Raw genomic sequence first — 15112 nt, 5'->3', positions numbered from 1 at the left:
CTTTTTTCATCTTTCCAAACTTAAACTCCATACCTGTTAAACATCAAATCCCCTCCCCTCGTCCCCCAACCCCTGGCAACCACCATTTTACTTTCTGTTTCTATGAATTTGGCTACTCTAAGTACCCCATGTAAATGGAAGCATACAGTATTTGCCCTTTTGTGACTGGCTTATTTCACTTAGCATAATGTCCTCAAGGTTCATCCATATTGTATGTAGCATGTGTCAGAATCTCCTTCTTTTTTAAGACTGGATAGTGTTCCATTATATGTATATGCCACATTTTGTTTATCCATTCATCCATTGGTGAACACTTGGGTTGCTTCCACCTTTTGGCTATTATGAATAATGCTACTATGAACACAGGTGTACAGATGCCTCTCTGAGAGCCTGCTTTCAATTCTTTTGGTTATATGTCCAGAAATGGAATTGCTGTATCATATGGTAATTCTATTCTTAGTTTTCTGAGGAACCACCATATTGTTTTCTGCAGTGACTGAAGCATTTTACATTCCAACCAACAGTGCACAAGAGTTCCAACAAGGTTATCTTAACCAGCCCTTGTTATTGTTTATTTTATTTATTTATTTATTTTTATAGTAGTCACCCTAATGGGTATGAGGTGTATCTCACTGTGTGTGTGTTTTTTTTTAATAAATTAATTTGTTTATTAGTTTTGGCTGCATTGGGTCTTTGCTGCACACAGGCTTTCTTTAATTGCGGCGAGCGGGGGCTACTCTTTGTTGCAGTGCATGGGCTTCTCGTTGCGGTGGGTTCTCTTGTTGCAGAGCACCGGCTCTAGGTGCAAGGGCTTCAGTAGTTGTGGCACACGGGCTCAGTAGCTGTGGCTCCCGGGCTTAGTCGCTCCGCGGCATGTGGGATCTTCCCGGACCAGGGCTCGAACCCATGTCCCCTGCCTTGGCAGGCGGATTCTTAACCACTGCGCCACCGGGGAAGCCCCTCACTGTGGTTTTGACTTGTATTTCCCTAATGATTAGTGATGTTTATAATCTTTTCATGTGGTTATTGGCCTCATTTATATATATTCTTTGGAGAAAGGTCTATTCAAGTCCTTTGCTCATTTGAAAATGATGGTTGTTGTTGAGTTGTAGGGGTTCTTTGTATGTTCTGGATATTAGCCCCTTATCAGATATATGATTTGTAAATATTCTTTCCCATTCCATGGATTGCCTTTTCACTCTGTTGATTTTGTCCTTTGATGCACAGAAGTTCTTAATTTTGAGATAGCCGACTTACCTATTTTTTTCTTTTGTTGCCTATGCTTTTGGTGTCATATCCAAGAAATCATTACCAAATCCAATGTCATGAAGCTTTCCCTCTGTTTTCTTCCAAGAGTTTTATAGTTTTAGGTCTAACATTTATATGTTTGATCCATTGTGAGTTAATTTTTGTATATGATATGACCCAACTTCATTCTTTTGCATGTGGATATACAGTTTTCCCAACACCATTTGTTTAAAAAAACTGTGATTATTTATTTTAATGCTCAAATTGTTCTAGTTTTGGCCAGTGGGAGTCTCTTCGAGCTGGCTCCTGTGTCCTTTTGACATGTCTCCATCATTTTTTTAAGCACATCTTTCCTTTAGATCACATCAAGATGTTTCAGGCTCATCTTGTACTTTCCCAGTCCTGGCCCTGGACTCAGACATTTCTCCAGAGAAGCTTCGTTTTCTTTGAGTGGATAATGGCACTTAGGACACCAAGATCTGGGCACTGGAAGTGCTCATTGCTTCTGTAGTGTTGCTGATTCTAGGCCCTCTCCGTGGACAGAGTTAGGATATAATATGGATGCGTATATGTTGTGAATCCATATACACATATGTTTGTAAATCCATGCACACATCTATCTTTCTACTTATACATTAAAATCCATGAGTTCCTACTGACATCTATTGTACAATACCAATCCAACACCAGAATGTTCCTCCGAGCCTTTCTCTGTTTCCCTTTCTGTTTGTAACTCCCTTCTCCAACAGTGAGAAACCTGATTTTCATTAGCCACAAGAATTTTACTTATTTGCTCAGTCCTAAAGTACACATTCAGTAGTTTCAGATTCACTAACCTGATTCACTGTGGAAGAGAAGTCCACCAACTAGAGGTCAGTATTTGTTACAGTCCATTTTGTCTGTAGCCTGATGGATACCTTGTTCAAAAGTTACTTCAGTTTGGGAATTCCCTGGAGGTCCAGTGGTTAGGACTCTGTGCTTCCACTGCAGGGGGCACGGGTTCAATCCCTGGTAGGATTTTTTTCCACAGCTTTTAGAAAGTTTTTTATTGGTTGCAATGATATAAAATGCATCATTTGAATTCCCCCCTGTCATTAAGTGCTTGCTAGCAACAGCATAAGAAAACTTTCTGTACATCTGACAAGCTCAAATGATTTATTTCATGCTGGAAGGGGAAAAATAGCAAACACCACTCTTAACTTGTCTGTCTATAATTAACCTCTCTCTCTCTCTCAAGGCTACGTTGGTTAAAATCAACGGACAACCCCTTTTGTATGTCAATTTGTAAATTTTAATGTTTTCATCAGAATAGTCTTTTATATCACTCTCCAACAAGAAACAATAAAATTACTAACAGCAAACTTCAATACAAGAACACTCTCCAGATTAACAACTCAAACAAAATGCAAAATGTAAATCACAATTGAAGCATCCAAAACAATTTAAATAATTTTAAATATTTTATTTTTAAACTGCTACAAACGCTTTATACAATATTTCAACATAAAGTCCCCATAACAGAAATGTAACAAAATGGGAATGATAGTGAAAGGGTTAAAGCGGCACAAATTCACCAAACAAGTATTAAACTACAAATTTTAAGAGGTAGATTACTTTTAAAGTTGAGGACAACAACAACAAAAAAAAACCACGAATAAAACAGCCATTTTCCACCAACTCAGTCATTAATTAGAGGGAAGGCATATAAGAATGCACAGAGAAATGACACTTGTATACTCAGATATAGGCCAATTCGTTGGGTTTTTAAAATCTCTATTAGAGACTGATGTGTAAAACCTGATAAGTAAATTCATTTACCCTTAGGTGTAGACATACATCTATACAGGCCTGTGATGTATCCCGGGCACTGATATATTGCTACCGTCTCCGATAATATAACAGTTATAAGTTAGTGCCAGATAATAATCTGAGAGGATAATGTCCATTTGGATATATAAACGTGACACTGGAAGAGGCATAAAAAAGAGTCCATATCCAATCTGATTTCCTCTCCATTATGCTGGCAATCGGCTTGTGGTAAAAAACAACAAACAACACAAAAAACAGGCTAAGAAAGAAGCTAAATCCCTCTGTCTACAATTCATTTAAAGGAAAGGCATCAAGGGCTGGTGTGACCAAAACATTATAAAACGAGTGCATCAGAATCCGTCATCCCTGAAATCTACAACGAACTATTGATAAAACAGCGAACTTGCTTTGCAAGATTAGGTTCAACTCATTCCTTTCTCTGCTCTGTGCCAAAAGGCAGGGCCACGCTCAGGTCTGAGTTACCAGTCCCGTGAAGAGGAGCCAGGTCAGCTAGCCCATCCTATAGCGCCCTCCTCTGTGCATCTCAATCCCCTGCGAGCCCAGCACGTGTGTTGGGCGCCAGCGAAGCAGCGGATGCCTGACTCTAACCAGGGCAACAAGAAGCCCGCTGGCAATCGGCTGTGTGTTAGGGTTTCTGAGTCAGCTTCAACTGGTCTTGCAAGCTTGGTAGATTTCGTATGCCTTGCCGTAGTGCTTATCCTAAGTTGAGCATGCATTATCTTTATTTAGTCAATTAAGGTTTGTTTTGTTTGGGGGGCTTTTCTACAGGAAGTTCCTAGAAAGTAAGAAAACTGAAGATAAATGACAACATAACACAACCTTATATGAACTGACCATGTTAAAGGAAAGGTGGGAAGACCATGGGACGAATGTTAAGACAGCAACAGGATGACTCGGAAGGTGTGTGGGAACGTGGGTGTCCCATGCAAAAGAGACATGCTGGGAGGGACACAGACAGTCTCCTTGGAGTGATGTGGCAGAGATGGTATGTGAGAAACCAGCACCATTTTGTTTTTTTAACCAATTTCATGGTAAATGGAAAAGGTTGGTCTGGAATTTCGTTTTGCTTCTCCATCACTTATTTACATGTCCTTAACTGGCTGCAGTGGGAATATAGTATTAAACAGCAACAACAACGAAAGCGGCTCTAAAAGCAGCATTGAAGAATGTAAAAATGCCTTGGGATTTACAAAGATCAAAGATAGATAAGAGGGGAGTAGAAAATATACCTCTTTCCTTATCTTTCTGTCTTACAGTCCATGGAAATGAGCCCTCAGCAACAGCTCTAAATGCAGTCCCACCGACAAGCCACAGGTGGGCTCCAACCCGACCCGTGGAAGGTGAGCCTGACACAGCATTCGCTGGGTTAAGAGCTGTAACAGGAGAATCTAGTTGGTGGTATGCCTCTGCGGCTTTGTCCTAAGAAAAGGATTTGGAGCACATGCCTTTTTCACACCCAGATTGGCACAATGGCTTGTGCTACAGGAAATGACCAAATGGCAAATTCTGCTGAGCTCTCAGTGTAGAATGGAAAACTGACGTCGTTCTCACGGCTGACTGCAAGTGTATACTTGAAAATGTGGAATCCTAAACTGGCATTTGAATGTAAAACGTCTGAGTGCTGAGGACTAGCCCTTAATCACAGTTATGATGAAACACACAGGAAAAGGGTGTACTGCCAGTTCGGGGATAAGTCCTGGAACATGCAATGGGGCAAGGACAGGGAAATCACTGAAAACCAGAGTGAAAGTGGATATTTCCAAACCTGTGCTATGAAATCACCCCTGAATAAAATTTACAAATAGAAATATACTGAAAAGGGAAGAAGACTAGTTAAAACAACTCCTTGGGCTTCCCTGGTGGTGCAGTGGTTGAGAATCTGCCTGCCGATGCAGGGGACACGGGTTCGAGCCCTGGTCTGGGAAGATCCCACATGCCGCGGAGCAACTAGGCCCGTGAGCCACAACTACTGAGCCTGCGCGTCTGGAGCCTGTGCTCCGCAACAAGAGAGGCCAAGATAGTGAGAGGCCCGTGCACCGCGATGAAGAGTGGCCCCCGCTTGCCGCAACTGGAGAAAGCCCTCGCACAGAAACGAAGACCCAACACAGCCAAAAATAAATAAATAAACAAACCAATGAACCGACATTAAAAAACAAAACAAAACAAAAACAACTCCTTGCCAGTGTAATACAACAAACATGGAAAATGACGAAGCCTCCACTAAGAGCCCTGGGCTGACACCGATGGACCATCACATCCCCAGGCCTGCGCCTAGGATCCTGGCTTTATACCAAATTCACTACAAGGTACTAAGACGACCACAACTCTCTGAAGAAACTCCCACTCTTCTGCCCAGATGATCAAAATATGATGTCCCACTGAATGCTCATTTTGTAATTTCCAAAAATACTTCCCAAGTTCGTGGTCATGGAAGCCTGCTGCTACCATCTACAGTCAGAATAATACCCGTGTCTTCTTACCTGATTCTTCCTTGTTTCCTTTTAGGCCAAATTTCATTCCAGCAATGTTAACTTTCAAACAAAGCAAAATAATTAAAACTAACTGGAGCAAAGAATAGAGACACAATTTTGTTAGGCACTTCAGTCCTTTGCAGTCTTTAGGGTTCTTCAAAAGCACTGGATGAACTTCACCCAGAGAGTTTTCCTTTATAGTAAGTTAATTTTTTTTTTTTTTTTGCGGTACGCGGGCCTCTCACTGTTGTGGCCTCTCCCGCTGCGGAGCACAGGCTCCAGACGCACAGGCTCAGCGACCATGGCTCACGGGCCCAGCCGCTCCGCGGCATGTGGGGTCCTCCCGGACTGGGGCACGAACCCGTGTCCCCTGCATCAGCAGGAAGACTCTCAACCACTGCGCCACCAGGGAAGCCCCAGTAAGTTAATTTTTTCATATCAACTTTACCCTTGAACTGTATAAATGGGATCCAGTACAAAATAAGTGATTCTTTCAGATACTATCGGAAACAAAGGAGAATACACATATACGTTCTGAAGCATCAACCACCTGGGAAATGTTTTTTAGTACAGTCCATGAAAACGATGGCATGTTCTAGGTTCTTTAACCTTGAAAAGGACAGTTCGAGATATTAAAAAAAAGTTACTTGAGCTAGTTCTTCCTGGTCGCCTTCAGTGAAGCTGTGTTTGAAATATGGTTAAGGTTCATTTGTTTCTGTCTGTATTCCATTTTAGGATTTTACCCCATCCTTGTTAACTTCATTTATTTTTTTAAGTATGTAAAACATTAACACGGTTTCAAAAGTCAGAACTTTATCAACAAGTATGTTGTTGTGACAACAAGCAGTGTCACTTCTCTGTCCCATTTCTTCTAGCTGGCCCTCACCCAGCCCTCTAGGCAACCAATCTCAATATGTGCTGGTTTAGCCTTTGTATGTTTCTTTTTTGTAAAGGTAAGCAAATATACATATGTTTTCTTATATCATCTTGTTTATTACACGAAGGGTTGCATACCCTTTTATGCACTTGGCTTTTTTCCATTTAACAGTATGTCCTGGAAATCACTCCTCATCCATCCACAGCTTTCCTCCTCGATCTTTTTACAGCTGCATAGGACTCCCTTGTGTGACTGTACCACCGTTTTATTCGACCACTGTCTATGTATAGGAACTGACATTGTTGCCAATATTTTGCAATTATCAATCGTGCTGCAGTGAATACCTTGTGCATATGTATTTTCACATTGTTGGAGGTGTATCTTCAGGGCCAATTGCTGGAAGTGGGATTGCTGGGGCAAATGAGAAACACATATGCATTTTTGTTAGATGTCATATTCCCCGGCATTGGAATTGTAAAAAGGACATTTTTAAAAGCACGAAGAAGAAAAGCTGCTATTCACAAGAGAAACCAAACAGTCTTTCTTACTGCCATTCAATGGTCCATGTTGGTTTTAAGACTGAGGGATTTAATTTCACAGAGACTGGTTTTAAGAGAGTGATTTAATTTCACCAACATTGTCGGAGCCTCTGCGGGTGGCTGCACCCTCCCCCACACAACCTGATGCTGCTATAAGAGCCACTCATTTCCCAGAGGCAGCAACTGAGGTCACATATGATAAGCCACATGAGGGGCCATCTTGGACAGGCGATTCAAAGCCTGTCTGGGCTCTCAGCGATTTTAGAATTTACGCATTTGTTTCTTTGTGAGATCCCAGATCTCCCAGAAAATCTGATTAAAGCCCTCTCCTTAGGAGCACACTGAGAAAGAGAAAAGCAGGCCCCATATCCAAGAGCTGGCATCCAACTCACAAACAGAACTTGGTGTGTCCCCACCCCCCCACGTTGAATGTGAACAGTTTTGTAGCACATCAGCCTCAGGCAAGGCCACTCTGCAGCCGCCATAGATCAAGACAAAAACAAGCCCACTCCATAATTACGTTCGAACACAGACAGAGCGTGAGGATTGTCCGAGCCACAGAAATGACCAAGTGGTCCCCTAACCTGGCTAATATGCTGCTTCTTTACCAATTACAACTTTAGCCTCACTTTAATCTTCCCTCTTTCTAGATAAGATTTACTGATACGCAATCACAGAATCACTCCACTTCCAATCCAGAGCAAAGCCCTGCTTCCTTAAGCCTTCCCCCAAATCACCTAACACCAGCCCAAATCCTAGAAGAAATCCTCCCTAGCACCCTCTTACTAAGATACCCCACGGTTCCCCACAGTGTGAGCTGTCTCTTGTTGCAATGAGCAGTCAACCCAACTTGTTCAAGCAACGGCGTATTCCTGGGGGTCTTTGGCTGGAGGGCTTTGACAGCACTTACAGAGTTCGCTGAAAATTCAAGGGCTCCTTGAAACCTCTGGTCCACAGGCTCTTAATTTTTTTTTTTTTTTTTTTTTTGCGGTACGCGGGCCTCTCACTGTTGTGGCCTCTCCCGTTGCAGAGCACAGGCTCCGGACGCGCAGGCTCAGCGGCCATGGCTCACGGGCCCAGCCGCGCAGGCTCAGCGGCCATGGCTCACGGGCCCAGCCGCTCCGCGGCATGTGGGATCTTCCCGGACCGGGGCACGAACCCGTGTCCCCTGCATCGGCAGGCGGACTCTCAACCACTGCGCCACCAGGGAAGCCCCACAGGCTCTTAATTAAATGGCCTTGTGCCTAGAGCATCAGTAATGTCATTAAATAGATGGAAAAAGTGAGGTCTAGACAGATTAAGTGACTTCCTCAAAGTCCCACCCCCCAGGGCTGGTAGCTGGGTGGGAACTGGAAACCATGGTGGCTAACCCAAAGTGTTTCATCTTCCCTGGTCCAGCTGCTCTGTGTCACAGAGCCTGGTCCCTCACAGACCCTGTCACCAGGAGTATGCCTTATTCCCATCTCTCTGCTTCCCTTCTCATACCTCCCTGCCTTTTCCCATGCCATGCCCTCTGCCTGGAATGCCCTTCCTCTGCTTCTCATCCTTGAGCTCTCCTGATTTCCCTTCAAGAGCCAGCTTGGTATCACCTGCGAGGTGGGGGAAACCTTTCCCGTCTCCTGTCCCTGGCACTCCCACACCCTGGGCCGACCCTCCCTTCATAGGCCTTGTCACACAGAAGCTCCTGTCTCCTCACTAGGCAGGGCCTGCACACCTGTTCTGTCTGGGGCCCCGAGTGCCTGTGCTGGGCTGCGCTGGGCTGGGCTTCCAGGGGATGTCCAGGGAGGGCTGACTACAGGACTCCATCAAGCAGCTGACTAGTGTGGGTGAAGGAGGGGAGGTGCTGCTGGCCTCTGCCTGCCTGGAGCATGCTTGGAATGGGGCTGCCAAGAAGACTCTCTGGATCTGGGGGGGCACTGACGCTCACCCCGCAGTCAGTCCTATTGCCCTCAGCTTCCTGCCCCACCACACCTGCAGGCTGCTGCTCCTGTTCCTTCCAGGACCCGCTTGGGCCTCTCCATAGCTCCTGGCTCCCCAGGGCCCCCTGGTACACTGTCCCTTACCCTGGGTCCCTCTGGTGCCCCAAGGTCTGACTGCACCGACCTCATGTCAAGCTGTTAAAGCTGTGGGCTTTTCCTAACTGGGCCTGACACCTGGAAGGCTGCAGCATGGGGGTTTGTTCAGCCACCGAGCCCCATCCCCTGCCAGGGATGTCATCCCTATGGCACATCCTCGACTGTCCTCCTGGCTCTTGGTAACTGTGAAAGACAACGCCATCCCACAGAGCCAACAGAGCCCAATGCTCCTGACAAGGGGCCTCGGATGGTTTCTTAGATAAAATTCAGCTACACTCAGGAGATTTCAGAAGCTGCTTCCGTCGAGGAAATTCTTAGAGCCCCAGCTAGGAGTGGCCTCCACTTCCTGGTTAGAGATGCTCACCAGCACAGCTGCCCAGCGCTCCCCTCCCTCCTCTTCCCTTGGCGATGAGGCCGTGCATCCTGCAAGCCCCCCAGCTCTGCAGAGCCGGGTACGTTGGGATGCACATGCCTAATGCCCCCAACCATGCTGGGTCCCTCACACGCGTCCCCAGAGCACGTGGCATGAACCAGAGTTCACGATAGCATCTGCACACCAACCAGTCGTCTATGCATCCATCTGTCGTCCGTCTGTCCGTCCATCTCAGAGACAGTTCCCACAAAGGCATCCTTTCTGAGAATTTGGAGTCTTTTTGTTTCTTTGAATTGCAGGCTGGATTTGACACACATGGCTCCTTGGGGCTTGGAGCGAGAGTGGGCTGGCCACCCAAAGGTCTCTGGCTACACTCTCTGGGTGCCAGCTCTTTTGCTCAAATGTCACCCCTGCTTCCCAGGGTCAGGGATGAAAGGTCCCTCCCCCTCTTCCCAGTGTCAACTTCTGCCTCGGCCCTTCATTCACCTGATTCTTCAACCACACTCATCTCTCTTACACCTCCCCAGATTTATCCATGCTGTGCCCACTTCCAGGAATGCCCTTCCTTCTCCTCTCTCTTGGGGTTTCCACAGAATCGATCACAGAATCATGCAGTGAGGTATGCCCGTGGATGTCTCTCCAGCTAGACTGGGGGCAGCATAAAAGCAGGGGGTGGACATGATTCATCTCTGTGCTCCCGATGCATGGTATGGGCTGGATCCATAAGAGTCTCCAGTTATGTGGGTGGGGGGGTGGATGGTTGGGTAGGTGTGTGAGTGGACGGATGGGTGGATGGACGAGTGGATGAATGAATAGGTGGGTAGGTGGGTCACTGATGGGTGGATGAATGGGTGCAAGGCTAGGTGAGTGGTTGGGTGATGGGTGAGTGGGTGGGTGGATGGATGGAAGAGCGGGTGATGACTGTTCTAATGTTTTGACCTGCCCTATCTGCTTCCTGGAGCCTCCCGTCTGACCCTCCCACACAGAACTTATCTGTAATCATCCAGAAGAACAGACCTCCCTCTTTAGGAAGCTCCTTCCTCAGTGTTAGAAATTGATGCTTGATGAATACACATCTACTCAACAGCTTTGAAGCAGAACTCAAGTGACAGGTTGACAGCTGGACAGACAGAGCCCTCAGAGGAAGGGAAAAGAACTGCCTGGGAGGGCCATCCGCCTTGCATGGAAACCAAAGATAGGAAAGAGATTTCTCTTTCCTCCTGGGCTGCCTTGGGGCCTCTAGATCCACTGTGTACTTGGAAGTCTCCCCAGAGACCTCTCCTTCCTATTGCCACACTGCCCTAAATTCCACCATTAGATTAATCGTTTCCAGCGAGGCTTTGCCTTCTTCAGATAGCCTCTGCCACAAACACGTTCACAGCTTCTGGAAGACATTGACATTTTAGTATAAAATACGTGTCACGAGAGGCAGAATTTCTGGTGGCTGAGAGAGATGAGGTTTACTGAGTCCATCCCTCAGCCCCTACAAGTTCCCCAAGCAGGCCTCAGGTGTGACCTAAGGACCAAACTCTCCTCTACATTAGCCTTGCGCACCCGGGCACTTGGGCTCTTGGCCGACTCTGCCTCTCAGCCTTTTGAGCAGCTTCCTTATTGTGGAGGGGCGTGCCTTTCCCCTTCTGGTCTGCAGTGCTTTATCTCTGAAAGCAGGGCCTGGGGTAGGGGGGAGCTTCAGTTTTCAGCTGTTATGCTCTTGGAGACCATCTGTTCCTCCCTAAAAGGTGGCTGCAAAGGTCCTCAGCAGCCAATTCCCAACTCCAACGTGTCCATTGTGCAGATGGAGAAACCAAGGCCCCAAGAGGTGACTTCCCCCAGGGAGCCCCACAGTCACCTGATGGGAATTCATCTTTCCTTGTGCTCCTCCCCGCTTCGTCCTCTGGGCCCCAGGATCCCCTGGGTGGCAGCCACAGGGGTTCCAGAGAGAGTGAGCCAGACACATCCTCGCTGGCAGGGATCTGACTCACTGATCCATCCCCCAGGGAGCACTTCCTAGGTGTCTTAGCCCAGGATGGAGAAGCTGGGCCCTGCTAGGCCAGCATCTGGAAGGGGTCCCAAGCATCCTTTCTAAGATGTCTGCCATTGGAAGTTCTGCAAACAGACCTAATGACTGGCAGCTGACATTTATTTAGTCGTTGCTCTGTGCTGGACTATTTAAAGAGCTTCTCATCCATTACCTCGGTTAATCTGCTCTGCAGGAACCATAATTACCTTCATTTCATCGATAAGGCAGCTGAGACTCAGCTGTTGAAACAACCTGCCTGAGAATAAAGCCCTTCCCACTGGTGTCACCAGCCCAGCAGCCCAGGATGGCAATGGGGCATTTCAGCACCTGTGTGTCCTGAATAAGCCCAACACAACTGGCACTGTCCAGGACGGGGATGGGGAGCTGGCTGTGCCTTAGATCTGAATCAGGGCACAGCACTGACGGTGGGAACAAACAGGGGAGGCCCTCACCCCAGAGGGTCATTCCACATCTTCAGGGTTGGGGGGTGTCTCAGCCCCCCTTTTCCACACCCTATGCAAAGCACAGCCCTTCCCTCCAGGAGCAGGGCAGAGCCCAGGATGGCCTGGATTCAGCTGTCTCCCCACCCCAGCCCCTGGGGCTCCCTTCACGCAAGACCCTTCCCCTCCCACCTCTGTACCTTATCTGTACTATGACCTGGCAGATGTGGTTAAAGAAAAAGTTCCAAAACGGTAAGGTCACGACTCATACACATATAAAGTGAACACACGTCAAAGATTTTACTTAGGGCTTTTAGTAATGAGAACTGCTAAGACGCTACAATCAGCTCAAAGGAGAATCTGCAGAATAGATGTATATAGATGAATTTGCCAATTGCTGCCCTAGGATATTTGGAGTCATCCTTTCTACAGGGTAGAAAGCACTTGTATCTCGACAGGACAACATTCACTTGCATGTTTAATAACGGGACTCCTCAGTTCTGCGCATGTTAACTCCTGTCTCTATAGAGTTTCAAAATGGCCCAGCCACAGACAAGGGTGCTGCCCCTATGGATCAGATAAGCCATAAATGTCCCCTAGACACACGAGCGTTCCATTGAAATGACACCTGGGAATAGTTCTGCCCATTGAAAAGCCTCCCACCGTTTTTCCTGACAATGTACAGCACTGAACTAGACATTGGCTGAGACTTTTTGCAGCTCAGAGGCCTTCCTGAGTTGAGGCATGCCCAGCCCCTGTGGTTATATCCGCTTTCTGACTCATCTATCTCCTCACTTCTTTGCTTTTGAGACCTGGACGCTGAGGGGCGCCACTAGCTCACCTAGGACGTTTGCGAACTTCAGGAAAGGACGCCCCTTCCTCCTGACGGACATGGCCCCATGCCAAGATCCAGGGATGCAAGAGGAGCCCAGGCCACATCTCCGTCCCCACCTGCCTCCTTGGCCGGGTGTCCCTGGTCAGGGCACAGCCTGCCCAGCTGTGCACGGTGGCCTGCTGCCCCAATATTATACAGTCAGTAGTGGTGACCCCCTTACTAAAAGGATCTAGAAGAAAGCGATCAGCTTGGGGTTGAGGTGGGGGCCCTGACACTACACCTGAGGGGCTTTTTTGGGGTGAAGGGCTAGGGTGCTGAGACTAGAAGGGAGACCTCTCTGCTCTCTGCAAACCTGCTGTACATCTGGGCCAGCCTTGGAATTCAGGAGCAGCAGTCCCCCTGTCCAGCCAGAGCCAGGAGGAGGGTTGGGGGTCCCTGTGCCTCGCCCCCCCATCTGGGCAAGTTGGTGGGGGGCTGGGGCTGGCAGTGGAGCTGCCCCCTCCTAGCCTAGGGTGGCTGGTCCGCCAGGCCTGGCCTCCCCACTGCCAACAGGCCAGCAGGCATGGCTCCCTCAGCCCATTTCTGAACCTTGCCCCAGGAGAAAGGGTGTGAAGACTCAAAGGTAGCAGAGGAGCAGGACAGTGGCCTAACGCTGGGGAGCCGCTCTTCTGCCCGCTCACTGTCTGTGGGCTACTCTTTCAGGCTAAATGCTTCCCTGGGCCTGGGCTGCAAGCAGGCAAGCCATTTGACAGCAAAGAATACTGAGGCCCGGGAAGGGTTGTGGCTTACCTGGGCCCCAGTGGCCCTGGGAACCCTAAACAACTTCCTAAGTGTAAGCTGCCCATTCCAGGGACAGATCAACGACTCCCCCAACTACCAACCCTAATCCATCTCTAGGCCCCTCCTAGGCCTGGCCTCTGGGTCTCCTACAAGCGATGAGAGAACCAGATGCGGCTTCCTGACCGAATGAACACTGCCTTCCTACTCCTAGGCCTTGGCCTTCTGAGTCGAGGCCTTTGCCTTGACTTCTGTCTCCCTTTTCCTGTCCCTGCACATCCAGGCCCTCCCTTGCCCTGGGCCCTCTTCCCTGCACCTTCCTACCCCACCCTCTAGGAAACCTTACCTGAGTCTCTGCTCCCTGATCTGAGCAGCTTGCTGGCACTTCTACTTGGTATCATGGAGGCTTATAAGCATTGCTCATCTTTCCTGGAGTCTGGAGTTTGGTCACATCATCTCCAGGGTTCCAGAGCCCAACACTGTGCTCAACTTGGCTGAATGAAGGAAGGGGCGGTTTCCCAGCTCTAGCTTTGTCCCAAGTAACAAGGTTGGAGAAAAGCAAAACGGTCCTGAATTCCACTCCCCGGCCTCTGCCAAAACCTGGATTCCTAGAGAAAGCACACTTCTTGGTTTCTCTTACAATCCCCAGCCAGGTGTAGGTGGAAGGGGAGCAGCACGCCCATCCCCCACACAGATGCCATAAGTGTGTCCCCAAGGAGACATGTGCACAGACACCAAGATCCAAGCTCATGGGTACATCTGAACACCTGAGCACATGCCATGCATGGGCCCCTAGGGATACACGTATACACATGCCCTTACCCAGGCCCATGTCCATACATGAAACCACGCACACACATGGGCATGGGCCCCCAGAGTTGTACATGCACAGATAGTGAGGCCCAGGACTGTGGGCACACCTGCACCCACCCACCCACACACATGCACATTTATACAGGGCCCATGGACCAATATGCACCTGTGTACACACACATTTATGGGTGCCCAGGGGTACGCATGCACAGACATCACAGTCCAGGCTCCTGGGCGCTAGTGAGTCCATACAAACACAGATGTGCTTTCATGAACCCCCTAGGGGACATGAGCACAGACAGCCAGGCCCAGGCCGATGGAAATAACTCCAGCCATGCCTACACACATGCCCAGGCCCAGGCTCTCAGGGGTACGTGCTTACTGACACCCAGGCCCAGCCCCATGTGTGCACCTGGTCAATCACACTGGCAAATGCACCGGCACCCGGGATATACAAGCACAGACACTACACACACAAGCCTGGGCCAATGGGCTCCTCTGTACCTGTGCACTTACACACAGCCACGCATGTGCACCCTAGGGTACACCCATACACACACAGACACAAACACTCAGGCTTGCGCCCATGGTAATAGGGCTTTGAACACGAAATCTCCTGCATAAGCACATCCCAGTGTGTGTACACTATTGCTATTCACAAACACCCTGATCAGGGTACAGGCCTCCGTGTCCCTGCTGGGCTCATCTGCACCCTAGCATCTCCACAGGTGCACACTTGTACTTGTGTAATGCACATACACACCTGCACCCAAACCAGCAAAGCCTGAATGCACATGCATGTACCACATATGCG

Source organism: Aethalodelphis obliquidens, unplaced genomic scaffold (genome assembly GCF_003676395.1).
Source record: "Aethalodelphis obliquidens isolate GAN/ISIS:26980383/991018 unplaced genomic scaffold, ASM367639v1 scaffold71, whole genome shotgun sequence".
Taxonomy (NCBI): domain Eukaryota; kingdom Metazoa; phylum Chordata; class Mammalia; order Artiodactyla; family Delphinidae; genus Aethalodelphis; species Aethalodelphis obliquidens.
The sequence above is the reverse complement of the archived record's forward strand: the minus strand, read 5'-3'. Positions refer to the sequence as shown.